At 44.3% G+C, this 27,934-nt stretch overlaps 1 long non-coding RNA gene across 3 annotated transcripts; it reads left to right on the forward strand.

Moving 5' to 3' along the window:
* Nucleotides 1-345: 345 nt before the first annotated feature.
* LOC104613116 (uncharacterized) lies at nt 346-26,277 on the forward strand. 3 transcript variants are annotated; one of them, XR_016080115.1, is made up of 5 exons: nt 365-832; nt 12,458-13,092; nt 25,034-25,361; nt 25,693-25,841; nt 25,930-26,277. It is a non-coding gene; the product is annotated as an uncharacterized LOC104613116 (long non-coding RNA). The 3 variants fall into 3 exon arrangements; XR_016080116.1 differs by having other exon boundaries at nt 346-832; nt 12,458-19,082; nt 25,034-25,841; XR_737888.3 differs by having other exon boundaries at nt 369-832; nt 25,034-25,841.
* Nucleotides 26,278-27,934: the final 1,657 nt, after the last annotated feature.

The raw sequence follows: 27,934 nt of genomic DNA on the forward strand, positions 1-27,934 counted from the left end.
AAGACAGAGGTGTTATTAGTCGTTGGATTCTTGTAGTAAGTACCTCAACCAACGGTTAGATGTATTTCTCGGAATGCAAGATCCACTGGAACCATACAAGGTTTGCATTATTAGATTCCAATCTGACGTCCAAAGAAGCGTTTACACCAATTACTGGTTAGGACTTAGGACCGATGGATGTTAGCGGTTGAATCTGGGCTGGGCCTGGGTTTCGTTCTGGTCACATTGAGGTTTTCGCCCACCCATTAGCACCCACCCTTGAATTTGAATTCTGAAGTTCTGAACGAAAAGACTTATCTTTTTCAGTTTCTCTAGTTGCTTCCTTGGAATGTCAGTGCTTTCACATCGAAAAGAAACGAAGGAAAAGAGCGATGGAGATCGGAGAAGCCAGATAAGCTCTCCCTACTCCCTAGTTCCTAGTTCGTACTCATTGTTTTGCTTATCGGTTCTCGCTCTTTCCGAGGCAACGAGAACAAGAGCATTCATGATTTCTTCTCTCTCGTGACGTTTGAAGTTTGATCTGTAAATTGTGAACAATTCGGTCACCAAAGTAGGTAGCTTAAATAGCTCTCTCGACGCGGCAGCGACGTCCTCTCGACGGTGAACCATCTGGATCGTCCTCGTCTTGTTCCAAGTTCGACAAACCGGATAAATCAGATGGGAGAGAAGAAGACAAAGGTCTGAGCTGGGTGCTGCCCTTAGTTTTTCTGGGGATACTGAGATACATGAGCGCCACCTCCAACATCGTTCACAACTGCGACGAAGTTCTCAATTATTGGGAACCCCTTAATTTCCTTCTCTACAAATCTGGTTTCCAGACTTAGGAATACAGGTATCTCTTTCGGTCTATTTCATCAAGTATCTTGTTATTATATTTGATGTTGTGTGATCCGGGCACTTCTAGTTGGCAGTTGATTTAGATGGCAACGGACCGTACTGAGAAGAAGATGGTGAAGGATTCCTGGGAGATTTGTCCGATGGAAATACTCCAATGCTTAAGTTAGAACGCTTCTGAGAGCAATAAAGAGTGCAAAGAAGACTAAGAGTAGAGGTAGCGCTAGATCAATGAGAGTTCGAGGTTTACTCAAGATTAGACCTGTTCATGGGCCGGGTGGCCCGACGGGCCGGCCTGGCCCAGCCCGACCCCTAGACGGGCTTGGACATTTTTATAGGCCCGCGGGCTTAAATTCGGGCCAAAAAGCCTGGCCCGCAATAAATTCGAGCCGGGCTCGGGTTTTGTCAAAATAGCCCGGCCCGAGCTCGGCCTGACCCAACCTAATATTAAACTTAAAATTATTTATGTGATTATGTCTATTTGAATAATTTTTTTTTATTTAAGAATGTAAAATTGTGTTTTAAAATATAAAAGAAATGGAAAAATACCATCTTGTAGGCCCATTGTTCATTTAAATAGAAAAAAATACTTATCTGAAATTTTAATTCTAATTTGAATAGGGAAAATTGTTTTTTTTTTCAATTTGGTCGAGCTTCGGGCTTTTTACCAGGGCCGGGCTCGGGCCCAAGTTATAGGCCCGTTGGTCGGGCCGGGCTCGGGCTCGGGCCTAGTATATTTTCATTAGTGACAAGTGAAAGCCTGGCCCATGAACAGGTCTACTCAAGATTACATCAACATATGTTTAAGATACCTTTTACCCCTTCGACCATGGGGCTCTTAAATATGGGTGTTTTTTGTCAAATCGGGCGTAACCGCCACTGAACTTCTGTCACAATCGTTATTTACCAGGGCTGCGCAAGTAACCGTTGCAGAGTACTACCCAATCGAATGAGTGACACATCTCGAGAGGACAAACACGCCACCACCTGTCGAGAGACGTGGGTGCAGTCTGTCGGGTTGGTAGGGACTGCGCCGTCAGTCAGGAGACGTGGTGTAGTCTGACGGGTACGGTCTTGTCAAATAGAAGCTTCCTGAAAGCGTTACTTCGCTTAATAGCGAGTTGCCTTGTAGCGAGCTATTCCGTAGCGCGCTGCCTTGTAGCGAGCTATCCTGTTACGAGCTCCTAGGGGCACTTCGAGGCGATTCCTCTCAAGGTTGTCTTTGGGGTAGTTTTCCTGCCTAAGTACCAGAGCGAGCTGGGATAGACTTGTCTTGGAGCATTCCCCTTCAGTACGTCGGGGGTCCTCGAGCTCGTGCTGTAGCGAACTCATCCTGTGGCGAGCTGTAACGTAGCGAACTGTCCTGCGAGCTCGTTACTTAGTCGCAGCTAGGCCATTGTGTTGAGTTGTTACTTCTATTGAGTCATGTCCACATGTCATCTTCTCAAGGGGTTGGGTCAAATCGCCCTCCATCAATTGCCCCCCACTCCTCGGGCCAAGGGTTCTATTCTGGTGCGAGGAGTTCATGGAGTGTGACGGGTGGATTTGACCCAAAATTCAAACTTGATTGACTGATCGCATTAAATATGCGCGCAAAAGTCAGGGGGTCTCAAGACCTTTTGAATGCCAAAAGACGTGCCGAAGCGGCTCTCAATTCCGGAAGACGTGCAGCCGTCATTACCTTAATCATGGGAGACGTGCAGACAGTCACGTTTCAGCTTTAGGAGGCGTGCGGTCAGCTTGACTGTGAACCGTCAGATCCGTCTTAATCTGAGCCGTCGATTTAAGGGTACAATGGCTATAAATAGGAGGGCCCCAGGCCTCATTTCTTTTACGCTAACTTGCCTTGCTTTTGACTTATGAGGTCGCGTCTTCATCTAGCTGCCCGAGCTCTTCTTCTGTTCACACCATCTTTTCGGTTCATCTCTTCCCTGGTGAGTCTTATCATTTTGTTAGTATGTCTGGGTATCCGTACCACGTCTTTTCTCGGGGTGATGACCAAGATGACGCCCCTTCAAGCTCAGGGGGAGCTTGGGGGCAAGCTCTAGAAGCTCGGGAGGCTTCTGGCGAGACTACTTCTACCTCTCGGGGCAGGGAGCCAGATAGCTTTGGTCCTTCCTCCATGTTGATGGAGAGACTTAGGGCCTTGGTTCTCCAATTTAACCTCCCCAAAGACCTTGTCTATAGTCTCCCTTTCGATGACTATCCCTGGGAGCACAATCCTGATGAGATAGTAATCTTCCAGGAGCAGCTCATCGCTGGCCTCCGTCTTCCTCTGCATCCTTTGATAATGGAGGTTTTGAATCACTTCAACGTCACTGTTGACCAGCTTCACCCCAACTCCATCCGAAATGTAATTAAGACTATCTCTTTATTTTATGAGTATTGTCTTCCCCTTAACCTTGAACTCCTCTCCACCATTCTTTGCATTAAGAATGCTTCCCCCGGAGCGCCTCCAGAAAGGCGTTCATACTATTTTTCTCCCCGCCGTGGCTTTAAGCTCTTATACGAGCTGCCAAATAGGATCCCAGCCTGGAAGTGGGACTATTTTGTAATTCGCAACCCCGAGGGGTGGCCCTTCCCAACTCACTGGAGGGCCGCCATCAAGGATTCGGGGATCGACTTGGATCCCAAAGTTCGGGAAACGCTGCAGTCCTGGGCAGCAGTTGGCTTTCATTGGTCGAACTACTTGACCGAGGACAAGCTTGTGCAGGCCGGCCTAAGCCCTAGTAGGTTGCCTTTTAGGTCGCGTAGTGTCTTGCAAGAAAATTTTTTTTGGACTAATGCCTTTGTGATTTTTGGCAGCTATCATGTCTGGTGTTGACGCACGCGCCTTCTATCTAGCAACCAGAAGCGCAAGGCAAAGAGGTCATGTCCTGACCGAGCTTCCACTTCTGGGGGTGTTGAGTTCGATACTGCTGATCCAGCCTTCGTTTCTCCACCACCTGAGGTACCCCCAGTCTCATTTGAGGGAGTTGCCACGGAAGGTGGCCTTGAAGAAGGTGAGCTTCCGGTGCAAGGGCAGTTCCCTCCACCTGAGCAATCCCACTCCCTCGCTTTCCCGTGGTTCCCTACCGGGAACTAGGAGAGTGTCACCGACTTCACCGTGGCTTAACGAAGGAGCCGAAAGGTGGTCTCCCACGAGGAGGTCGCCAGCTGGGGAGGGATGAACCCTAAGCAGCTCGCCAGGCTAGCCTCTACTCACTACATGGTGGTAAGTGACTACTTTTTCTTCTTTTCACTTCTTCTGTTTTTTTTCTTTTCTGACATCGACCTTTTGTTGGCAGGTGAACTCCACCATCCATGCCATGGCCCTCCAGACCAACATTCACTCCGGCGATGCTCTCGCTCAGAGGTCAACTGTGTAGAAGCTCCAGGGCGAGCTCGATCGGGCCCGAGGTGAAGCCCTTCAGGCTCGAAAGGGGAGCGAAGCCCAGGAACTGCTTGTCCGGGACCAAGAGGCACAGATCACCCGGCTATCCGAGGAGAGTGCTCGCTACCAGGAGGAGTCGTCAAGGGTGGCAGCGGAGAGGGAGCTTCTTCGCCAGCAGGTTTAAGACTTGGAGTCTGCACTTCAGGACCGAACTCGGAACTTCGACACCATGGTGGAGAACTAGCGGGCTAAGGCGGTGTGGGACTTCAATGACTCCCAGGAGTACCACGACCTCCAGGTGGAGTATGGCTCGAGCTCCTACTGCTCTGGATTTAAACTCTGCCGCTGGCTGGTCTGGAAGAAGTTGTCCAGGCTTAACCTCAACGGCATAACAATGAAGGGTCTGGATCCTGAGACGGCAGACCTAGTGGAGGAGGAGGAGCCTAACTCTCCAGAGGATGACGAGGATGTGGAGGCGGTGGATCCTTGAGGCCGGTGGCTCCTCTTCTGTTTTTTGTTTTCTCTGAATGGATTCTAGTGGTTCTTGGGTATTAGAACCCGGTTTTAAATATCTCTTTTTGCTGAACTCTCTTGGGCGGTTGGGCCCTACTTTTTATTTGTTTTCTGTTGAACTTTTCCTGGGCTATTAAGCCCAATTTTTTGTTTATAAAAATGAAATGTTTTTTTCTGCTAAGCATGGTGTGCTCTTTACTTTCTATCGAAGCGACCTTATTACTTGTGTTGTTAGAGCTACCTACCCGAAGTAGGGTTTTTCGGTAGTTGTTACCCCGAGCTACTCCTTGGTGCTTGAGGTAGTGTACCGAGACGAGCTATGCTTCATAGGGTTCATACCCGAGCTGCCTGCGCCTCTGGTACTAACACTTGGCCTTTGCCGATGAAATGGTTATACCTTATACAGTGTCGAGGTCTTCGTTAGCTCAGCATTCTAGCCCTTAGGCTAGGGGAGTGACTCGCGGTCTACTCAGTAGCTCGCCCATGCCATAGAGGCAACTGGGTCTTATCGCGCCGAGGTCTACGTTAGCTCAGCATTTTGGCCCTTAGGCTCTGAGAGTGACTCGTGGTCTACTCAGTAGTTATAGGTAATATTGCCTTAAGTTGACAATATTCCATGCCCGAGGTACTTGTTTCCCTTCTAGGGTTTTGAGCTCGTATGTTCCTTCCTCGAGCACCCGTTTTACTCGGTAGGGTCCTTCCCAATTAGGCTTGAGCTTGCCAACACTGGGCTTAGGTACCATAACTTTACGAAGGACCAGGTCGCCAACGCGGAGGTTCCGATTCTCGACACTGACGTTATAGTACCGAGATACTCTCTGCTCAAAGGCTGCGGTCCTGATATACGCGAGGTCCTTTACTTCGTCAAGTAGGTTGAGGTTGGTACGTAGCTCGTCTTCATTTGCCTTATCGTCATACGGTTCTAGTCGTAGCAAGGGAACCTCGATCTCAGCAGGATGACTGCTTCAGTGCCGTAGGTGAGGTTGAAGGGGGTCTCTCCTGTGGCGGTCTTCACTGTGGTTCGGTAAGCCCATAGAACGCTGGGTAGCTCGTCTGCCCATAGTCCTTTAGCTCGGTCTAACCGTGCCTTCAGTCCGTGGAGGATAGCTCTATTTGTGACTTCTACTTAACCATTTGCTTGAGGGTGTGCAATTGAAGTGAAGTTCTTCCGAATTCCCATGTCTTGGCACCATGAAATTTAATGTCTTCGAACTGCTTACGTTATCAGAAATCAGTACTCGAGGTAACCCGAAGCAGCACACTATATTTTTCAAAAGAAGCTCTGTACGTTACGGGTTGTTATCATTACGAGAGGTTCAGCTTCTACCCACTTGGTGAAATAATCAACTGCTACCACTAAGAACTTCCTCTGGCCTGTCGTTGGTGGAAATGGCCCGAGTATATCGATGCCCCATTGTGCGAAAGGCCACGGGCTGGTGAGATACTTGAGGTCGGCAGCGGGCTGATGGTGGATATTGGCATGCCTCTGCCACTTGTCGCACTTTCTGACGAGCTCAATAGCATCTATTTTCATTGTTGGCCAGTAGTACCCCTGTCGTAGCGCTTTTTGGGCGAGGGCCCTGCCCCCAAGTGTCCGCTGCACAGGCCCTCATGAGTGTCGCGGAGCATGAGTTTGGCTTCAGAAGGTCGCAAGTAGTGCAGGTAGGGGAGCGTGTAAGATCTTCGGTACAGTCGTTCGTCTATCATGACGTATTTGGCCGCCTGACGCTCTACCCTTCTGGCGGCATTGCAATCTACAGGGAGGGTCCCGTGTAGCAGGAAGCTCGCGAGCGGATCGATCCAGCTCGACTTTTCTTGAACGACAAGAGCGACCTCTTCTGCCCCCCTCGAGAATGCTAGGCTGAGGCAGGTTTTCTATGTACACGGTTCTCATGGTATTATCACTGGTGCTGGCTAACTAGGACAGGGCGTCGGCCTCAGCATTCTCTGATCTCGGGATTTGCTTGATGAAGTGTGATTGGAAGTTGAGCAGAGTCTCTCTTACTTTGGCTAAGTAGGCAATCATAGTTGGTTCGCGAGCTTCGTATTCGCCTGTGACTTGATTGACCACGAGCTGGGAATCACTGCAGATGACGATATGCTTGGCTTTCACTTCCTTGGCTAGAGCTAGCCCGACTATTAATGCCTCGTACTCCGCTTCATTGTTGGATGCCGCAAACTCAAAGCATAGTGCATATTCCAATTTTGTGCCACTTGGGCCGTACAGAACGATTCCGGCTCCGCTGCCCTGCTGGTTTGAGGAGCCATCTACGTGAAGGATCTAGGGCTCCTCATCCCAGTTCACCCTTGGCCTAACTAGGAGAGATGTCGCACTGGTTGCTACCTCACGGTGCTCGAGCTCAACCGGCCTGGGAGCTTCGGGCTCGCTCGAACCGGGGGCCTCGTGCTGAACCGGCCCAGGGATTTCGGAGCTGAAAGTGCATTCCGTGACGAAGTCTGCTAAGGCTTGGGCCTTGATAGCAGTTCGCGGCTTGTATTGGAGGTCGTACTCACTGAGCTCAACGGCCCACTTCGCCAGTCAACCAGAGACCTCGAGTTTGAGTAAAACTTGCCTCAGGGGTCTATTGGTGAGGACAACAATAGTATGAGCTTGGAAGTACGGACAAAGCTTCCGGGCTGCAATAACTAGTGCGTAGGCCAACTTTTCTATCTTCGGATATCTCATCTCTACTCCTTGCAACACTTTGCTAACATAGTAGATCGGTCGTTGGACTCAACCTACCTCTTTTATTAGTACTGAGCTGACCACTTCGTCACTTGCCGAGAGGCACAACTCTAAAACATCGCCCTCCTCAGGCCGGGTTAAGACCGGTATGCTAGCGAGGTACTTTTTGAGCTCGTCAAATGCGAGCTGGTAATCTTCGGTCCATTCAAACCCTTTGCTTTTAATTGCTTTAAAGAAAGGTAGGCAGCGGTCTACCGACTTGGATATGAAGTGGCTCAGAGCAGCTATTCGGCCATTCGACCTCTAAACCTCCTTCATTTTTCGGGGTAGTCTCATGCCTAAGATGGCCTTTATTTTATCCAGGTTAGCCTCAATGCTGCGCCGGTTAACAATGTATCATAGGAACTTACCCAAGGTGACAACAAAGGCACACTTATTCGGGTTCAATTTTATGCTAAATCTACGCAGAATTTCAAAAACTGAATGCAAGTCTTGTATTAAACCATGCGAAAACTGGGTTTTGACAACCATGTCGTCTATATAACATTCTAATCTTTGGCCAATCAATGGCTCAAACAATTTATTTATCAGTCTTTGAAAGGTTGCCCCAGCATTTTTTAGCCCAAAAGGCATGACCTTGTAGTAGTACAGGCCAAGCTCGGTTATGAAGGCAGTCTTTTCTTCATTGGCTGGGTAAATCCTGATCTGGTTGTAACCCGAATAAGCGTCTAGAAAACTCAACAACTCATGCCCTGAGGTCGCGTCCACCAGACGGTCAATCATGGGGAGTGGGAAACAGTTCTTTGGGAAAGCTCAATTCAGGTCAGTGTAGTCGACGCACATGCGCCATTTACCATTAGCCTTTTTTACCAGAACGGGGTTGGCCCCCCAGCTCGGGTAGTGGACTTCCCTGATAAAATTAGATGCGAGGATCTTTCCGACCTCCTCGTTGACTATCCTCCATCGCTCTGGGGCTAGGTTGCTTTTCTTCTGTCTAACGGGCCTAACTACAGGATCAATATTAAGCTTATGAGTTATAATGTTGGGGTCTATGTCGGGCATTTCTGCCGCGGACCATGCATAAACATCTAAGTTTTCAAGTAACAAGTGTACTAGTTTAGATCGCAGAGGCTCCTCGATGGAAGCGTCGATCTGAAGTGTCCGGGTTGGGTCCTCCGTTGATTCCAGGATGGAGACGGTCTCTTCTGTGGGCGCAGCTCGCTCCTCACACTGCTCCGTAGGTTGCTCCAACACGAGGTCGTCGGCCACCTTGGCTTTCCCTTTGAGGGCGGGTGACGTAGCATTTGCGAGACTCAAGTTGGTCACCTCGCGCTATCCCAATTCCGAAGTCCGTGGGGAACTTCATGACCAAGTAGTAAGTGGAGACCACAGCTCGTAGGGCATGGGTGATCGGCCGACCTATTATGGCATTGTATGGGGAGGGGGTTGCGACCACTAAGAAGTCGTGGTTGAGCCTCATTATTCTAGGCCAAGTGTCGACTTCCACAGGTACTGTAATCCTTCCCAGGGACCTGACTTCCTCTCCGCTAAAGCCTACCAGGGGAGTGTTCGCGGGCTTCAGGTCGCTCTCTTGGAGCTGAAGTTGGTCGAAGGCTGCTTTGAAGAGAATGTCTGCTGAGCTACCCGAGTCGACGAGGACACGCCTGACTTCAAAGTCGTTGATCTTTACCTTTATGATGAGCGCATCATCATGGGGGTAGTGGACCATGTGCGCATCATCCTCTGTAAAGAAGATCGGGTCTTCCACCCTTGGCCGCTTTGGGGGGTTCTGTTCTTCCCTGGCGGCCTTGCGAGCTGATGTCCGAGCTGCGGTTGAAGTGTAGCCCACTACAATCAAACCTCCGGCAATCACATGGATGGTCTCCCAAACTGGTCTCTCTTCAGGGGGCTGCTTTTGCGATTGTTCCACTTGCCTGCTGGGTTCGAGAGCATCTTTACTCTACTCCCCATGCCGACCTGCTTTATTATTATTATTATCTTGTACAAAATTTTTCAAGTATCCACGACGGATGAGTTCCTCTATCTCATCGCGGAGGTTTTTACAGTTTTCGATGCTATGACCGTGATCTTTGTGGAAACTACAATACAAATTTTTATTCCTTACACTAGGGTCGGCCTTCAGCCGAGGTGGCCACTTCACGTACGGGGTCGCCATGAGGATCTTGGTCCACTTCGCATTGAGGGGTGTGTAGTTTGCCCTTTCTGTTGCTAGAGCTCGGAAGGATTGATTTGGCCTTGCCCCCCGAGTTGGATCCTTCTTTTTCTTGCTATCCCCTTGAGTCAGGGGCTTGACTTCCCTTTTCCTTTTCTCAAGGGCCTGCTCGCCCTTCTGGCTGATCTCTTCCTCTGTCCCTATAAACCGATCCGCGAGCTTAAGGAACTCGGTTACGGTCTTAGGCTGATTGACAACCCTGTGCCACTTGAATTCTTTATGGGTAATACCTCGCTTGCCCGCGGTGAGGCGAACTGCAGGGTCTAGATCGGGTATTTGTAAGCAAGCGTCATTGAACCGCTTGATGTAACTCCGAATGAACTCCCCTTCCTTCTGAACTATGCCGAGGAGGCTTTCTTGGGTTCTTGGGCATCTCTTGCTGGTGACAAAATGGGAGGTGAAGATTTGCACAAACTGCACCCAGCTTCTTATTGATCTGGGTGCGAGATTTTGGTACCAGGTGCGGGATACCCCTTTGAAGGTGGTGGAAAAAGCTACGCACATACAAGATTCACTAGCTCTTGCCAGGTGCATCTGGGACTGAAAGGCATCTGCATGATCATTCGGACCGAAGGATTCATCGTACTTACCCAGAGGAGGGAGCTTGAAGTCCCTTGGCATGGGGACAACAAGAAGTTCTGGTGACAGGGGGGAAGGAACTGAAAGGAGAGGAGTAACCTTTACTTCATCTGAGCTTACCTCCTCCTTACCTCTGAGCTCGGGCAAGACGCGAGTAGCAGTTCGGCGAGCTCGTCGGCGCCTCCGATGCTGCTTTGTCGGCTCAGCGTTAGTGCTGCTTGCTTCATTATTACCGAGCTCGATGGGCTCAGACTGCTAATGGTAGTTCTAAACCGAAGGGCCCAGCCTGTAATTTGCGGCTAGGACCTTGAACTGGTTTTCTGCGAGCGGGAGCTCGAACTGGGAGTGCTGAGGTGATGCGGGCTTAACTGGATGGGAGGCCCCCAACCTGCCTGCAGGCTGCGAGGCGGGGGTGGCTGGTCTCTCCTTCCTGCCATGGGACGAGGCTTGGCTTTTGGAAGGATTCTGGGTTTGAGAGGCCTCCCCCCGGTGAGGACGTTCGCTCCGGCGGGACAACTTGGCTTGTTTCGAGGCTGGATGCTGGGGAGGGAGTGCCTGTTAGGCCTGAGGCAGTGATGGGAACTGCTGCTGGTACTGGTACTGAGAAACTTGATGCAGCAATTGCTGCTGGTAGAGTTGAAACTGTTGGAACTACTGCATCTGAGCCTGCATAGCTCGCATGCACTGTTCTAGATCCTCCAATTGGTTTTGGTTGCTCACTAGGGGAACAACGGAAGGTTCAACGAAGGTTGCTCCAATCGCGGATGGGAGTGGAGCATTCACGGGTGCCATTGTGAGGGGCATGTTTAAGCTGGGAATTCCGTCCACAGAGAGGGGGACGGTGAATTGTCCAATGCAAATAGTTGGGATCTGGGATTGTTCCCCTGAAGCGTTCTAGTCGGTTCTGCGTCTGACATTACTTGAAGAAGCCATGGATGCTAAGTTTTTAGAGAGAGAGTTGCAGAGATTAGAGGAAGGCTTTTTGAAGCGTTCCCACAGACGGTGCCAAATGATGCTGTGCAATTCGGGCACTCCTAGTTGGCAGTCGACTGGCTCCTAAATGGCGACGGACTGTACCTGAGAAGAAGGTGGTGAAGGATTCCCGGGGGACTTGCCCGGTGGGAATACTCCGATGCTTAAGTTAGAACGTTTCTGAGAGTAGTAAAGAGTGCAAAGAGGACTAAGAGTGCAAATAGCGCTAGATCAATGAGAGTTCGAGGTTTACTCAAGATTACATCAAGATATGTTTAAGATACCTTTTTCCCCTTCGACCATGGGGCTCTTAAATATGGGCATTCTTGTCAAATCGGGCGTAACCGCCACTGAACCTCTGTCGCAACTGTTATTTACCAGGGCTGTGCAGGTAACCGTTGCAAAGTACTACCCAATCGGATGAGTGACACGTCCCGGGAGGACAAACACGCCACCACCTGTCGAGAGACGTGGGTGCAATCTGTCGAGCTGGCAGGGACTGCACCGTGAGTCAGGAGACGTGGTGCAATCTGACGGGTACAGTCTTGTCAGATAGAAGCTTCCTGAAAGTGTTATGTCGCTTAATAGCGAGCTGCCTTGTAGCGTTCTATCCTGTTACGAGCTACCTTGTAGCGAGCTCCTAGGGGCACTTCGAGGCGATTCCTCTCGAGGTTGTCTTTGGAGTAGTTTTCCTGCCTAAGTACCAGAGTGAGCTAGTTATCCTAGCTCGCGAGCTGGGATAGACTTGTCTTGGAGCATTCCCCTTTAGTATGTCGGGGGTCCTCGAGCTCGTGCTGTAGCGAACTGTCCTGCGAGCTTGTTACTTAGTCGCAACCAGACCGTTGTGCTGAACTGTTACTTCTGTTGAATCATGTCCACGTGTCACCTTCTCAAGGAGTCAGTCAAATCGCCCTCCATCAAAATTCTTGCAGGAACTTTTAGAATTTTTTGTTTCTCATGGAATTACGTTTGAGGTTTGAACTTTCAGAGTTTTATGTTTCTAGTTGAATCTGTTGTAATATATGAAATTGATATTAATTGAACGAACTTTTTCGCCTTGTGTGGAAACATACAAAATCAAACTATTATTTTCAAATTATTTTTTAAAAGGAGTTTCACTCAGAGTGTATGGAGATGAAAATAAGGTTGATTGTTTGTCTATATGGATCCATAAAAATGATAGTGCTTGATTTTATTAGCTTCAATTGAAATCAATGTTGTTAGAGGAACTTACGGGAAAAAGTTAAACGGAAACTGTTAACTGTAGGAGAAGGGAGTACCAGAACCTAGGAGAACTCAAGAGACTGGTTTTAAGATGATTGGAAGGGGAAACGAGATTTCAATTGATCACCTTCGAGGTTTGTTCTAGAGTAGCTGTTTTTTTGGCTAAATTACAAATAAACCTCCGTACTATGGGTTTTGTGACAAAGAAAGACTCATTGTACACCGCTAAGCAAAAGACCCCTTTCCATCAGTCTTTCATTAAAAAACCCGTTACAATTTTTTAATTCTCATACTATCCTTATAATAATTATTTGGACGAAAAAAATACTATTAATATGGGCCGGATAATCCAACGGGCAGCCCTATCCCCGAACGGACTTGAACAAGGACTTGAACCCGCGGGCTTGACTTTAAGCCAAAAAGCCTGACTCGATTTTTTTTCGGGCCGGACTCGAAATTTGTCAAAATAATCCGACCCGACCTTTATACGAATTAAACCCTAAATATCCTATCCCCTCTCTTCTGTCACTCGTCTCATTCTCATTTAGCTGAATCTTATTTCTCACTTCTCACAGACAAACACTCTCAGGAAGACACTCAGGAAGACAGCATCCGGTGAACACTCTCAGAGGCCAGTACGGCGAACACTCTCACTGGCGCCACCAGTGAAATCCGGCGGTGAGTCCTCTGTTTCTCTTTTCATTATTCCTCTTCTCACTCTCAAAATCTCAGCTCAGGCTCATTTATCAAATGCAAACTCAGGCATCGGCGCCACCAGTCGTCTCTCTCCGGCGTTGAATCCTTTCTCTCTCTTGTTAAATTTGCCCTTTTGTTCTATTACGAAATTATTAAGTTCACCCTTTCTCTCTGTATGCTATTAGCCTATTACGAAATTATTCTGGGGACTTTTCTTCTGGACCTTCAAAGAACCAGAAGAACCAGTAAGACCAGGAACCAATGCTTTGCTTGCTTTTTCTCGCCCCACCTTTCCCTTTCCTCCAATTGTGGAATTTTTTTCACTCTGTCCATTGGCCGACCTTTCAATAATTTTCCTGATTTAGAGTCAGGTTTGTTCATCCTTCGGTTTTCAGTACCACTAACCATATTCTTGTGCGGCTCATTTTTGCGGGAATTTTCAACTTTGCGTTTCTTTTCTCTCCATAAGCCCTCTTTTTCCTCCACTTTGGAGATGTATCTGCAAGTTCCAATGCCGTCTCAGTACTACCATCTTTAGAATTTCTCTTTCCATGGCGTTGCTCCAAAACAATTTTGATAAACCCCTTGTATTTATCTGGGGACTTTTCTTCTAGTTTCCCCTTTTGTTTATCCTGTAAAATATTCGTTTCAGGCAAGTTTAGGTCGGGCCCGTGCTTCGGGCTTTTTATGAGGGCCGGGCTCGGGCTCGGGTATTTTGTTATTTTTTTGGGTGAAATGTAGTATGCTCTGTATTTTGTCCACCTGGGACTGGTCGTATGCTTGTTGTCCTACGCAGGTGAGCACAGTTCGACCTCTGTTTCTCTTTGCTTCTCTTTTTTATTTTCTCTCTCTAGATCTCTAGTTCAAACTTCTGTTTGTTGGGTTAAAGTTCGAGCTGTTTCACTAGTAAGGTGCTCGGTGTTTTCCAGCCTCACGATCCCATTCCCATACGAGAATTACCGCCGTTGTTGTTCGTGTATCGTGAAATCGGGGAAGATGAACAGTATTTTTTCTCGTCTGTAGGAGATTAAAAAATATTGTAACAGCTTTTTGAAATTTTGAATGAAAGAATAACGAAAAGGGTCTTTGTTTTACGGTCATAATATAAGGGGTCTTTGTCGCAAAACAATGTACAGGGAAGTCTTTGTCACAGAGCCCCATACTACAGGAGGTATTTGTAATTTACCTTTCTTTTTTTGTGAATGAAGCACTTATACAACTCACTATTTGTAGCTGTTGTGTTTTGTTGACTTTCCCAGCCGATACTGAATGAGGGGCTTGGCTAATGTAAATTATGGCATTGGTCTTACTTTCTTTAGTTATACAGTAAACCTTACATATCTGACATGTTGCAGTCAGCATGTGAGTCTTGCCCCTCAAGGCTCACACCTCAAATTCATGTACCGAACCTTGTTCAGGATTTTTTTTCTCAAACTGTGACTCTCATCCTAACACCATTCCCAAGATCAGTAGTTGTTGATTTTTTACACAAACGTATTTCTACCATAGCTTCTATTACTTTGGATATTAATTGATTATCAAATGTCACTTCTTTTCAATTTTCATTATTGCAATTTGCAAATAAATAAAAAAGGACACAATTTAATTCAAGCAGTTTCACCGTTTTAGCTTTATTTGTATGCTTTCTGACTAAACATTCATGTGTTTTCCCATATAAAAATGAAGTCATAGTTTTTTAAAGCATATCTCTGGGAATAGGAACAGCAGGGGGCTAGAGCTAATAAAAAATACACCCCAATATACTTTTTTTCTCATTTTAATTCATTGTTCCTTTGGAAAGGAGATCTCATGAGGCTTAAACCTTATATCTTACAGATCTGAAGGGTGCCCCTTGCCCCTTGCCTCATGCCTTTGCTTTTTTTTTTTTTTTTTCAAACATTGTTCTCTAGGATATAAAATAATTTAAATGATAATGTTGATCAGTTGATCACTTGCATTTATTTACTATTGTAATTTATTTTTGTTTCTAGTATTAAATTTAAGGTAGAGTTTACATTTCATCTACAGAACCAGATGACAAAATTTTTGTAATCATCGTTTGCTTCTTATTTGAATTCCATATTTTAACCTATTCTTTTGTGTAATTCACCGCATTAGCAATGTGGAGGGATCATTTGGCTCAATCTATGCAGGTGACCATTTGGATTGGTCTGCATTGTACATGATTATCTTTCTTTTTCAAATAAAGAAAGATAATGTATATCATTCATTTGGATTGGTCCGCATTAGCAATGTATATCATTCATTTTGGTTTTGAATGATATACATTGAAAATTATCTTTCTTTTTCAAATAAGAGATGGTCATGCATTGTACATGATCATATAACTACCTACATGGAGATAGTGACATAACAAATATGTCTGACCATTTCAAGCATCATATAAGTACAAGTCACCAGGCTCTCCAAACTCCTTATGGAGACATTCATTCCACAAATATATATCCTTTTTCAAAAATTAATTGTGTTATATATTTAGGTAATTCGATGTTCTGAAAATAGTTTGAAGCCCTTGCGGTAGGCCTCAGTCATCACGTCGTCAAACATCGATGACTGGACGCAATCAATAACAACCTGCACCTTGGTCTCTTGAAGGGCGTCCTCAAAGATTTTTGTCTTCTCTTTGAGGTCGGCTCGGAGGTACTCCACCTCGCGCTCTAGTTTCCCTTTTGCTTCCTTGAGGCCTTGCACCTTGAGCTTCAGGGAGTCTCGATTTGCCTCGAGACCATCCCGGTCTGCCTTGAGACTATCAACCTCAAGCCTCAAGGCTTCTTGGCCAACCTTAAACCCGTTCACTTCGACCCTAAGTCTGTCCTTGTCTCGGGCCAGCTCGCCCTTCTCTGCCAACAACACTTCAATAAAGCTCTTCTGAGCTGAGGCATCTTTCTACAGGCGGTGGATCTGACCGCGAGCTGCCCTCAGCTCGGTATGGGCTGCGTGTGATGACTTCTCAGCTTCCAAAGCCCGTCTCAGGTGCCGATAAGATTGAAAGGTCAAGGCACGCACGGCTGAGTTCAACTACAAGGAGACCAGTCAAAAAAAAAAAAAAGAAAAGAAAGAGAAAGAAAGAGAGGGGGAGAATCTTTCACAGGGAACTCACCACCATGGTATGAGAAGCAGCCCGGGCACCGAGCTGACCAGGAGTGAGATCAGCCCATTCTGTGACCTCCTCCGGGTACGCGGCCTCCTTGCTCTTCTGGAGACTACACTGGGGGTTCAGAATACTTTCACCCCCCTGACTCTCCGAGCTAGACGCCGTCATTCATGCCGCATGGTCAGACTCCTTGGAAGCCTCGGCGGTAGCATCCATAGGACAGGGCCCGGCTGTAGCCCCAATAGGGCGTGCCTCAGGAGCGGCTTCTGTAGCACCCTCGGCGACGGTCTTGGCAGGCTCTGTGGTGGGCTCTGCTGCCATCTCGGGACCCCAAGGCACCGTGTCCCCCTCCAGGTCGATGACGGGTTGAGGACAAGGGAGCTCGGGCTCCAGAGCCGAAGCTTGTGAAGGTTGAGCCAAGGCGGAGGCCTGCGGAGACTCAACGCTTGCCTTCTTGGCCACGCGCTTCTTTCTCTTCATTTGGCGAAATAGCCTCTGGCCGTCAATCTTCTCTACCTCCATGGGACCTGCAGTGAAGCTCAGCGTTAGTAATCCCGAAGTAAATGTGGACAAAAAGCCGAAGTGAAGGAAAACCTACCCGGGCTCAAGCCGTCCTGGATGAGCTTCTCCTCGGCTGTAAAGTCTTTGTAATTTAGCCCGAGCTGAGCCAACGACTGGAGTGCCTTCTTGGTCTTCCCATCTAGGATGACATCGGGGTCTTGAATGGCCACCCTCCAGTCAGTAGGGAAGGGCCACCCTGTGCTGCTCCGAACCACGAAGTAGTCCTGCTTCCAGGTCGGGACTTTACTCGGGAGCTTGTGCACGAGTTTAAAGCCCGGGCGGGGAGATAGGTAATAAGCCTGTCTGTGTCTGGGGAGAGTGCCCGAAGCACTCTTCTTTATGGCCAAGACAGTACTGATGACGTCTAGGTCAATGGAGAGAGAACGGTCAAAGTAAAGAGAAATGGTCCCCACCACATTCCGTATGGAGTTCGGGTGAAGTTGGTCCAAAGTGATGTTAAAGTGCATCAACACCTCGACAATCAGGGGGTGAAGAGGAAGTCGGAGTTTGACTATCAATTGCTCCTTGAAGACCACGATCTCGTCAGGACCGTGCTCCCATGGGAAGTTGCCGGTAGGAAGACTGTATGAATATTGCCCAAGGAGGTTAAACCTCTGTATAAGATCCTGGAGCCTCTCTGGAGTCATGGTGGAAGGGCCGAACTGATCTGGCACCCAACCTCGGTGGGAGGTGGATGCCAGATGACCCGAAGCCGCACGTACATCGGACGATTGGGCGGCAGAGGAGCCACCCTGAGCTGAGGTACCCACCTTGGGCTCATCGATGAGACTATCTACACTAGACGACATTGCAAGGAAAAAAGGAAAGAGTACTCGGAAAAGAAAGAGGAGCTCGGGGACTCACCACAATGCGAACTGACTAGAGGAACAAACCGAGCTAGAAGACCCGAGTTGAGAACCTCAGATGCGAGCTCAACATTGACGCTGGAGGCTTTGTGGCGAAGAGATGGCCAAGGGTCCCCCACTATTTATAGTTGTTGCGCCCGAGCATTAACGGTCAAGATGAAGACAATCCAACGGCTCTCAGAAAAACCGGCTACGGGTTCCTCGAGGTGAAATCAGTTTAGCGCGTTTTTTCGCGTCTGCAAAGACCAAACCGTGTGACGTCCGCGCCTAAACTGAACACGACCTGGGTTCCTTTTGAATGAGTCGGGAACTAGACCAGTCTAGCTGGGCGAAACGCATGATGAAGCGGCACGAGTACCGAAGCCAAATCCACCCGGCGCAACGTGAACTCCCCGCGTTGGGTCAACACTGCCAGCGCAGGGAGTGGGAGCAATTGATGGAGGGTGATTTGGCCCGACCTCGTAGCACGGGTACACGTGGGCGTGACCTTGCTCAAGCGATGACTTAGCGTGACAGCACAGTAGGCATAGCCACAACTCGGTGGGAAAGTCACACCGAGTTCAGTCCAGCAACTCGGCGGGATAAACTACTCGCCGGGAGCCGCCTAGCCTGCGCCTCCTCCCCGGGGCTAAGGCATCCCAAGCTGCCTCCGAGCTCGGGGCCCCCTGACCTCTCCTAATACCCGAGCCCCTCCTAGTGGATCTCAAGCCACTCCCAGACAGGGGGCACACCGATCCGCCTCTAGATGCCCCGAGGTGAAGACACCTCGGGCCAGACAGCTTGGCATAACTTGTCACAGGCAGCTCGCTGCTTACGGGATAGCCCGACACAGGGTAACTCGTGAAAGAGTAGTTCGGCATATTGTAGGAAGATCTCCTGCCCGACCACCGTACCCGACAAATCTGGGGACAGCAGCCATGTCCCTCATCAGACAGCGTCGTGCCTGCCACCTTTAGAGGGTGCCTTACACCTGACATGCACATACCCTACAATGACGGCCCCGCGCGTGCCACCTCAGCCCTGCCTGTAACGGCTGCGGCAGGCTGACAGTGGCGGTTATACCTGCCCTGTCAGAGGCCAGTGGGCCTGATGCAACGGAATTCTGTTACAAGGAGCCCACTCTCAAAGAACAGAGGTATCTTCTATCACTCGCGCTATCTGCACTCTTAGCCTTTACCTTCTCCTTGCTTCTTCCACAGGATACTAACTTAAGCGTCGGAGTGTTCCCGCAGGGCAAGCCCCCAGGGATTCTTCTTCTTCTTTTTCATCTCAGGTACCTTTCGGGAGCCACACAAGTGCCAGTTAGGAGTGACCGGATTGCGCTCCATCAGGACTGAAGGGCCACTGTATTATCAGATTAGCTCCTGCAAAATCTGATAGAGAAAAAAATGACAAAGAACAACTTCAATCTATATTCCTACTTCCAAAAGGTATAGAGAACTCTTTTAAGTAGACCTAGAACTAATAACTAATTAACTTCCATGATAACATGTTCAGCATATCTAGCTGAATTTTCTACCAAGTAATAAACAAACAAATGACACGAGCAATAAAATAGAAACTGACTCTAAAAGGCTGGAACTAATTGTGACTTGAAAGATAACTTCCTACTGAACTGAATCATGGCCCAACTGGCACCACGGTTTGAATTATCCTAGCATAGCTCCTCCTTAATTCAAATAGGGGGCAGAGCTTGCATCCCCAACTTGTTATGCAATTTTTTGAACCGGTGTTCAACTAGTGCCTTTGTAAATATATCATCCACTTGATCTTCAGTACAACAATGCTTTAACTCAACTTCCTTTTTTGCAATAAGTTCTCGAATGAAATGATAACAAATCTCTATATGTTTGGTTCTTCCTTGATGGATTGGATTTTTTGTGAGAGTAACAGTGGATTTGTTGTCACAATGTATCCAAGTTGCCTCATTTTGCTTATCATTCAAATCATCCAAAACCCTACGTAGCCAAATAGCTTGACATGCAGTTGTAGTAATAGCAACATACTCTGCTTCTGTACTTCAAGGTGCAAACGTAGATTGCTTCTTTGTTACCCAAGATATAGCTCTTGAACTGAATAGGTAACCTGTGGTGCTTTTCTTGTCTTCAATACTACTTGCCCAATCACTATCAGAAAAAGAGACCAATTTAAAGTTAGTGACCCTTGTATATTGTATGCCAAAGTTGAGTGTGCCACTAATGTATCTCAAAATCTTTTTTGTAACTCCAAGATGATGTTTGCTTGGATTATGCATGAACTTAGAAATAATGCTTACTGCAAACATTATATCTGATCTTGAATGAATAAGGAACAATGCACCTCCAACCATGCTTCTGAAATATTTCTTATCACATTTCTCAACACCATCAGTCAAAGAAAACTCCTCATTCACATTCATAGGAGTCTTGGTAGGTTTACAGTTTAACATGCCAAACCTTCTCAAGATATGCATAGCATATTTCCTTCGATAAATAAAAATTCCATTAGCATGTTGAACAACTTGAATTCCAAGGAAATAGTGCAACAACCCCAAATCTAACATTTCGAAATTATGCATCATATCCTCAAAGTTTTTAGCCATTTTAAGAGAATTCATAGTATAAATCATGTCATCCACATACAAACATACAATCAAAATATTATCACCATGAATTTTTACATAAAGAGTAGTAGGTTCACTAGCATTCTTATTAAAACTATTTTCTATAAAACACCTATCTATTTTACTGTACCAAGATCTTGGTGCTTGTTTAAGCCCGTAGAGTGCCTTCTTTAACTTATACACTTTATGCTTCATGCCTTTTCAAATCTCTGTGGCTGTTCAACATATTTCTCTTCCTCAAGCTCTCCATTGAGGAAGGCTGATTTGATATCAAGCTGAAATACTTATCAATTCTTTTGGGCTGCCAAGGCCAAAACAGTTCTAATAATATCAATTTTAGAAACTAGTCCAAAAGTTTCAAAAAAATCAATACCTTGTTGTTGCACATACCCCCTTCACAACTAAGTGTGCATTGTGCCTTTGAAGACTTCCATCTGAATTAAATTTGGACTTGAATATCCATTTCAGTCCAATGGCTTCTTTACCATGAGGTAAATCAACCAATGTCCGTGTGTCATTCTTTACAGTAACATCTATCTCTTCTTGCATTGCAGTACATCATTCTTCTTTTGTCACTGCATCTTCAAAACAAGTAAGTTCCATAGCACATAAAGCAAATTCACAAGAAGCATGTATCTCATCAAGTCTTTTCATCTTTCTCGGAGGGGTTGAAGGAGGAGAATCAGATGGTGTTATATCATGCATATGCTCAATAAAAGTTTCATTTGGTTCAATACATAAACGCACATTTTGATTAGTTTCCCAATTGCAAGCTTTATTTTCATAAAAAATTACATCACGACTTATGATTAATCTTTTGGGAGTAGGACCATAGAGTCGGTATCCTCTTGTCTCCTCATACCCAATGAAAATGCATTTTGTAGTTTTAGCATCTAATTTTCTCCTTTGTTCTGAATGTACAAATGCATAGGCTATAGAACCAAAAATTTTTAGATGACTTACATTGGGTTTTCTTCCTGTCCAAGCTTCATATGTAGTTCTATCTTTGATTGCTATTATGGGAAATTGATTTATCAAGTACACTGTTGTTGCTACTGCTTCCGCCCAATATTCATTTGGTAGTCCTTTTATCTTATAGCATGCTTTTTGCTGCTTCAATAATGGTCCTATTTTTGCGTTCAACCACACCATTTTGTTGTGGTGTATAGTTAGCTATTAACTGCCTTTGAATCTCCATGCCACTACAAAACTCCTTGGATTCTTTGGAAGTAAATTCACCACCACGATCAGTACATAAAGTAACAATAGAACTTCCACACTTTAAATTATTTGAAAATGGAAAAGGCCTCAAATTTTTCTTGCATCAAATATACCCAATTTATTCTTGTGTAATCATCAACAAATAAAATGAAATACTTATTCCCGCTAAAGGAAGCAGTTTGCATAGGACTACATATGTCAACATGCACAAATAACAATGGTTTATTTGCTCCCCATGATTTTCCTATTGGAAACTTCTCACAATGTTGTTTCCCATGTACACATGCTTCACACACTTTTCCATCATTTTTAACAAGTGGAAGACCAACAACCATATTCAGTTTATGCATCACATGTAACCCACCAAAATGCAAATGCACATACCATCTATGCCAGACCATGGAATCTTCACTAGATGTAGTAAATGCATTGATTGCAAGCTTTGAAAACACTATTGGAAACATCTTATTTTCTGTCATGCTAAAGGAAAACATCAACTTTTTATCATTCTTATATTATACCATGCAACCACCATTTTCAAAAACAACATTGTAACCCTTCTTCATCAATTGTCCCAAACTTAACAAGTTTTGGGCTAAACCATGAACTTACATTACATCATTAATAAATTTCTTTCTAATCAGAGTGGTGATAATAACAATGCCAATTCCACGCACTTGAACTTGGTTTTTGTCACCCATTGTCATTTGTCTTTTGATGGATTCGTCAAGTTCAACAAAATAAATTTAGTTTCCAATCATGTGATTACTATACCCACTATCCAAATACCATGTATCATCATTTACTCCATCATGGGCAATAAGGCATGAGAGAAATAATTTGTCATCACTCTCATGCCAATCTTCTTCTTTCTCTTCAAGAAAGTTTGCTTGTTCCCTAGATTTTTTGAAACAATTTTTCTCAATTTGGCCATATTTTTTACAATAATAACACTGGTGAATTCCTATTTTAATTGTTGTTATTCTTATACCAATAATCCTTTTCAGCATGATTAGTTTTCTTGCAATATGAACATGCAACAGAGTTGGAACCATGATTACCTCCATTTGAATTTCTCTGTTGGCCTTTAGATTTGCCTCTATCTCTTCCTCGGAATCCACCAAGTCCCCAACCTCTTCCATTATAACCTCTTCCAGCATCTTCAGACCATTTCTTGGGGTTCAACTTCATCTGTAATACTTGCTCTGATGGTGTATCAACAACTCTATTTAGTCTTTGTTCATGTGCTTGCAAAGAACCCTTTAATTCATTCATAAAATAACAAGATAAGTCCTTAGACACTCAACGCTTTCTCAACAACTTTCTGATCAAATAATTCCTCTCCATATAACTGAATTCGATTCACAATTGAACCAACTCTATTAAAAACTTCTTGATTTTTTTTCAAAATTTTTCATAAATAGATTTTCAAATTCACGACGGAGAGCTTGCAATTTAATAGCAAGTATCTTACATGTACCTTGATACTGAGAATATCTCATTCTTCATTTGAAGTGATGGCATTCATAATTTTAGGAAAGATGTTGTTCACCATGGCTTGATGGATCAATGACAATGCCTTGGCATCTTTCCTCTTCTTCTCCTTAAATTCATTCCACTGAGCTGTTGTCATTTGATCAGGTTCTTCAAACCCATTTTCTACAATATCCTAGGCTTTAATTGACATAAATATTGTCTTCATATTAATACTCCAAAATAGATAGTTAGTGCCATAAAAAATAAGAACAACCAATGAACCATTCACAACATTACCTGCCATGCTTCTACTATATCTGAAGTAAATGGAATGCCCAACTTCTGGATCAATAAGGCTCTGATACCAACTGTAAACTAATAAGCTCCTGTAAACTGTTGTTGTCTCTATAGCAATTTCACAATCAGGTTGTGATAAAAAATTTTAAACAAAATAGAGCAAGCTACTAAACATTATAGAGGCAAAATCTGATAGAGAAAAAATGATAGACAACAACTTCAATATTCTTGCTTCCAAAAGGTACAGAGAACTCTTTAAATAGACCCTAAACTAATAACTAATTAACTTTCATGATAACATGTTCAGCATATCTAGCTGAATTTTCTACCAAGTAATAAACAAACAAATGACACGTGCAACAAGATCGAAACTTACTCTAAAAGGCTGGAATTAATTGTGACTTGAAAGATAACTTCCTACTGAACTGAATCATGGCCCAACTGGCCCCACTGTTTGAATTATCCTAACAGTAGTCTCACCCATCTGCATTTGGCTGGCTTTTATGTCTTTGCAGCCCCACAAAGAAGAAAGGTTAGAAAAATGACAACATTTTCCCTCTTTTTCTTTGCCTTCTTGGAGCTTGGATGTTTCATTTTAGTTCTAAATAAGCATCTTGTAGCATATCTAATCTAATAATATTTTTTTCTTGAAATATGGTAATCTTGTAAATAAAGAACACAAGAGTCCAAAAGAAAAAAAAAGAAAAGAAAATGTTGAACAGGTTGAGCTCAACAATCATAGTCAATTAAAGCAATGAACCCATAAAATACAACGAGGAAGAGGCCTGCACTTCAAAGAATTAGCATATGAAAGAAGTTAAATTTTGGAAGTTGTAACGTTCTGCTTGATTATCTATTAAGGAACTAGTCAAACACATTAAAAGCCTTCAAGGTGGATGCACATTTATATCATTATTGTTGTGAAACTAACAAATTCAGGAACAAGAAAACAATTGGCAAGTAGAGAAAACATAAAGAAAAAAAAGAAGAGAGGAACACAAAGCACAGAAAGAGATTTACATGTTTGGTATCCTACATCCACGAGTTAGAAGAGAAGAAATCCACTAAAACAATAGAGATTACAGTTAAAGTGTCCACAGCCTTCCTCACCAAACCCTAGCTCCCAGTACACCCAAAGTTCCCTCTCTCCATATCTCACACATTCTCCGGGTTTCTTTTCTTGTCTCTCAAGATACAAGTTTACTTTCTGTGCAAGAAGATACAAGGGTATTTATATGAGAAAACCCTAAACTGGGTCAGCCCCAGAAAGTTGTTGTGTAGGGGTGGACATGAATTGAGCTTTTCATGAGCTATTTGAGCTCAACTTATGAAAAGCTTGATTTGGCTCAGTCTAAACCAAGTTTTGAGTTAAGCTCAAGCCCAATGAAGCTTGTTTCGTGATGCTTGTGAGCTTAATCAAGCTTCGATATATATATATATATATATATATATATATATATTGATTTACTAACAGCAGCTGTCATTGAGAGTTCTCCAGATATTTTCATGGACAAGGACGATTCCAATGAAAATTCCTGGAGAGTCATTAATGAGTTGCTAGATCTTTTCTTGCCTAAACAGGTAGCAAACGCCCTTTGGACCTCTAGTTCTTAGCCTCATATTATGTGCTTCTCATAGCCGCAGACTCTCCCTGATTCATGGTTACTTTACACCTTTGAATGTCTACAAGCATTTGAGATGTGATATTTTTCAAGTAAGCACTCCATGCAATGTTGATATTATCAAGGATATATATTCTCATATATCTGATTTTTTTTTTTGCAGGTTCTTTGGTCTGAATTGGGTAGTGAATGGCATTGCTTTCCATCATCTTTCTTTATCCTTGGCTACGTTGGTGAATTTTGTTGGTTAGGTGATGGCTTCCAAGGCCTCCTTCCATTCCCATTCAATTCTGTTTTGGGTGGTACTGCAGCTGCATCACATTATTCCAATAACAAAAGCAAGGCATCTGATGAGCAATATTTAAATATCCCACTCCCTTCTGAGACAATTCATTTATTTTGCACACTTCACTCTCCAGGTTGTTGGTTTGACCTGAATCTGGGCCGCTAAACAAGTTCAGTTTAGAATGGAAGTTGCACCCTCATCCATGGTGCATATTGGATTGGGCATATATATTATGCTTTTTTAGGATTGATTTTGTGGTACATTTATTGACTGCTTTAATTATGTTGAATTTCCTGAAAATCAAGGCCTAAACAACACATCTCATTGCATCCTGATCAATCTGATCCATCTTATTTTATTTTGGGTTATGATTTAGTGAGTTTTTGGCCAAGCTTGCTTTAGGTTAACTGATCATCTTGGATTTGGCTATGTTTTGACAGTTACAAATTACTATGTTGTCCACATTCACTTGGCCCTAACCCAACCAAACCTTTTCAAGCTGTGCCTTTAATTCTGATTTTTCTTTTGTCTTATAGGTCCTCTTATGTGAATGATCTTCCCATATATTCAATTCTTATTTAATCCGAGGTTACAGCTCAGGGATGTTGATGCCAGTACTTTCCTCACTGAATTACAACTAAACCGAACTTACCCTTCTTGTGGAAGTGACCTTTCAACATGGAAGGTAAATATCTGTTTGAGAAGGGTATCTATTTTCTTCTTTCAATACCTCCGCCATGATTATGATTATATGATTACTGTGTGGGTTTCAGGTTGTTGCTGAAATACCTTTCCTGGACAGGGCGCTTTCACTTCCTTTGTGCCGGTCATTCTTCATCCCACATTCATGGCAGCACAAAAATGTATTTGGCATGTACAAACTACTGAGGAGAATACCAAAGTGATGTAGGATTGACAATAAAATGCTACTATGGAAGAACAGTTCTTATCCAACTTTTCTGGTTTTGATTGAGGAATGTGGTTAATGACCATGAAGGTGATCTAGCCCTACTTAAGTACATTGATTTGGCCAGCTTAATCGTTGTAAACTAGCATTTTTCTTACATAGTGGCCAGTGTGTTTAATCTTAAATTTTTAAAAATTAGATGGTTTTTAGGTCATCGATCTTCTATGCCTTGGCAAACGTATGGCATCAGCAATGGTTAGTCTAATCAGAAAATTTTAGGTTAATTGATGAAAAGGGGGCTCCTGGTATTTATGATACTTGAACGGTTGAACCATTAGTTTTTTTATCCACTTTCACCTAATTTATAACTATGTCTTTATTTAAAAAAAGTCAGGATTTTCATATTGCATTATTGCATGTATTTGTTCCTAGAACCTGTTTGCAGTTTGTCACCACATTCTTCTGCCTACCAACGGAAAAGATAACAACTGAATTTCGATCATGTTATGTCTTGTATTGCCACTTGATGTGAAGGCGGGTAGTGGGATAAACAGATCAGTTGGCTGTTACCCAATTGCAAAAGCAACATCATACACATTATTCTGGTCCATCCAAATAGGTGGATGGGAATTGTCTGAGATTCACTCGTGGCCAAGCCAATTTGCTGGTTCACTTTTATGAGCATCGTTCTGCATGATCTCGCTAGAGTAATCCTGTAGGAACGAGATCAATAAGTTACATCTTGTGGGGGCCATTCCTTTTAGGGATTTTCCTCTATAAATAGCCTTTTTTGCATGAAAAGTTATCTTGTATATTGGATTCCAAAACAGAAAACAAGAAAATATGAGAGACAATGGAGCTAAAGTGGTGACTGTATTGAGAGCAAGGAGGGGATGTCTTAGATTGGAATGAGGTTCCATAAGAAGCTTTAATATCTGAAAGATAAAATTAAGGAATGGAATCTCTTAGAGTTTGGGAGGGTAGAAGAAAGAAAAAAAAACTGTGATTGCACAAATTGAGCGTTCGGATTTGAAGGGAAGGGATGTCTTACAGAAGAGGATAAGGAACAAAGGTGGAGGCTGCGGAAACAATAAGAGGATTATCTTCTTAAGGAGGAAATTAATTAGAGAAAAAATCAAGATGTAAGTGGTTTAAAGAGGGGGATAGGAATACTAAATTCTTTCATGTAGTGGCAAATGGAAGGAGAAAAAATTTCATTTTAAGCTTGGAAATTGAAGGGGCAACTTTATCAAATCAAAGAGAAACTGCTAGAGCCTTTGCATATCACTTTATATTTATCTTTAGAAGACCATTGAATAATCGGGTGTGGATTAAGGGATTGGATTGGCCAAACTTAAGGGGTGAAGAAAGAGAGTGTTTGGAGAGAAGATTTGATTTGGAGGAGGTAAAAGAGGCAATACTTTCCATGGATAATTCAAAGGAACCAAGACCATGTGGCTATACAATAGCTTTCTATCAAGAATGTTGGGAGATTTTGAAAGAGGATCTGATGATGGTGTTTGAGTAATTTCATAAGAGAGGAGTGATAAACCCGGGGTTGAATTCCACCTTCATTACCTTGGTTCCCAATAAGAGAGAAGAAAACCATCCAAGGGACTATAGGCCAATCAGCTTAGTAAATAGCCTATACAAGATTATTCAAAAGGTGTTGTCCCTTAGAATTAGACAGGTGCTTCCTACCATTATAGCTAATAACCAAGGATCTTTTGTGAAGGGGAGGCAGATAACTGATTAAATCCTCATAGCAAATAAGTGTTGAGGATTTCAAAAGATTGAAGAAAAAATGGGCGGTTTGTAAGTTGGATTTAGAAAAAGCTTATGATTTGGTAGATTAGTCGATTTTGCTGGAG

The sequence above is a fragment of the Nelumbo nucifera genome, chromosome 1 (genome assembly GCF_055504915.1).
Source record: "Nelumbo nucifera cultivar China Antique chromosome 1, China Antique-T2T, whole genome shotgun sequence".
NCBI classification, from domain to species: domain Eukaryota; kingdom Viridiplantae; phylum Streptophyta; class Magnoliopsida; order Proteales; family Nelumbonaceae; genus Nelumbo; species Nelumbo nucifera.